This window comes from Cyphomyrmex costatus, unplaced genomic scaffold, assembly GCF_001594065.2.
Source record: "Cyphomyrmex costatus isolate MS0001 unplaced genomic scaffold, Ccosl1.0 scaffold335, whole genome shotgun sequence".
Taxonomy (NCBI): domain Eukaryota; kingdom Metazoa; phylum Arthropoda; class Insecta; order Hymenoptera; family Formicidae; genus Cyphomyrmex; species Cyphomyrmex costatus.
In genome coordinates, this window is record NW_017277504.1 from 83022 (window position 1) to 84953 (window position 1932).

The following is a 1932-nucleotide window of genomic DNA, read 5'->3' on the forward strand; positions in this document are numbered from 1 at the left end:
CACACACACACACGCACGCACGCACGCACACACACACACACACACACACACATGCACATGCACACATATGTATACGTATAGAAATAATTGTATAACTATAATATTAATAGAGATCGCGCAGATAAAACAATTAAAGTTATCGCCTAAGAAAAAAATAGAAATCTATTATTTGCTTAATTTTAAAAATATGAATTTAATTGATAAAAAATAAAAGAGATGTCTTTTGATATTTTATTATTATGTTATGTGATATGTTGAAGATATGAAAGAAACACAGATAATATAATACTTCAGGTATCTCTCATAATCTCAGACTGAATTAAATAAATGTTCCTTCACATATTGATTTAAGAAAAACCCAAGGTTTTTTTAAAAATATTCAATGTGTTCATAATGTAACCAGAAAGTTAATGTTATTTATTCATTATTAATAATGTTTATTGTAATATATGATTGTGTAATATGACAAAACACCTGTACGAAGATATAAGGTGATAGAGTAGGCCATACACCGACTACGTGTCCGAGTAGCATATCCTTTCTAAGAAGATACTGCGAGGAAAAATTCGTATTTAACAGTAACATGTTGTAATATATAACGAATATTGGCGAACAGGTGTAGTTCATTTCGTGAATGCTGTGTTCACAGAATATCTTAACATCATACATCCTAAGTCGATTTTTTAAAAATTTCATAATAAATGTTGATATTTTATTAATGAAATACGAGATCTCCTCTCTGGTTTGGGATGATAAAAGTTTCAATTGGCCATGTTGTTCTTGCAACAGTGATAAAATGATTTTTATTGCTTTATTAATCCGATGACACTTTGTTTCATCCATATTGACGAAAAATCTAACAAAGTGAATTAAAAGATAAAAAGACTATTATAGGCTAATCTGAAATGTAATAAAATATATAAATGGCATTCTGTACATACAAAAATACACATACACATAATATCTACATAAAATATATTTAATATTATAACATATGTATAATATTAAGAAACGAATAATAAAAGTAAAATAAAATAAAATACATGAAGACAAATGATAATATTAAATTTAATTCTTGCTGCTAACTTACCAGAATTTCCTGTTTAAGAAACTTTTCTGTATTCAAAATTTGCTTTTATTGTTACAAATAATCGTCGATAAACATTGTATTTTTCCCGTATACCTCCGTCAGAATTTCTTGTCACAGAGCCGTTTCTACAAGTCAATAATGACCGCTAATTCTTATGTCATTTGTCTTAAAATTAAAACGTAAATTCTGATTTCCATTATCGTCGGTATTGTTTAGAATATCATCAACTTTTATCGCTGTTTGACCAAGCTATGATACATGCCTCGTTTACAAACACAATGATCAAAATTGGAACGTTTTGATTTGAAGATCACAACTAGTTTTTAAAGTAAACTGTTTGTAAATTGCGTATTTTAAAACGCGATATATATATATATACTAATTTTTTAAATTTCCGTTACACGAATATTTGAATTCATTCGATTCGATAAAATAATCGATCACGAATGTGCCTGTATCAAGTAAGTATTTTGAAAACGTATATAATTGATTTTGAGAGTGATTTGTGATTTGATTCATAATAATTTAAATAACGTATCAGCCAGCCTCTAATTATCAAGCGACGCGGTAGCGTCGCGACGCCAAGTGCATAAAATAAAAATATAACCGTTTGTCATGATGACATAATACTTGATGCGTGTATATGTTCATGTCGATGTCAAATCCACTAGCTTTATCTCGAGTTTTCACATCTTGAAACTTTAGATTAAAATTACTCAGAATTTAAAAGCACAATCAAAAATCTAAAAACACTTTTATTATATAATGTCATCGGTATCTTTCGATTGCGACCAGTCCGAATAAAATTGGTGCAGCCGATACCGAGATCTAGAGACCGAGTC